The sequence below is a fragment of the Thalassophryne amazonica genome, chromosome 3 (genome assembly GCF_902500255.1).
Source record: "Thalassophryne amazonica chromosome 3, fThaAma1.1, whole genome shotgun sequence".
Lineage (NCBI taxonomy): Eukaryota > Metazoa > Chordata > Actinopteri > Batrachoidiformes > Batrachoididae > Thalassophryne > Thalassophryne amazonica.
The window spans coordinates 59,860,587-59,861,022 of NC_047105.1; positions in this window are offsets into that span (position 1 = coordinate 59,860,587).

Here is a 436-nt window from a genome sequence, read left to right on the forward strand (position 1 = left end):
CTTTGTTTTCGCAGCCTCTAACGACTGGGAGTAAGAGAACGTTTTGACTGTTGTGATGTGGTGCTTAGTGTGAAGGAGTGTGAAGGACAGGACACTTCAGGCAGATGCAGAACAGCTGATAACTGCAACAGACGAACGAGATGTGCTGACCTGTGTAAAAGAAAGTGTCCTTCCTTACAGCTGCACTTATTGACGTATGCGTTTATGTTACGGGAAGAAACTTGTCTTGCGTCATCACCCCCACCCTTAGGACAAGTTTTTTGTTTATGTGATGAGGGCGTCTCTTAATAAAAAGAGCGGAAAAGCAGGCCAGACTTTAGTGTAGCCTTGGTGTACAGCCTGGCCGCACTCCGCGTGTAAAATTTGACTTTCTGTCTCACTGGTGTTTCTTGACTCTGTTTGTCTTGTTAAAGGTTTTAAAAATGTTTGGAGGAGA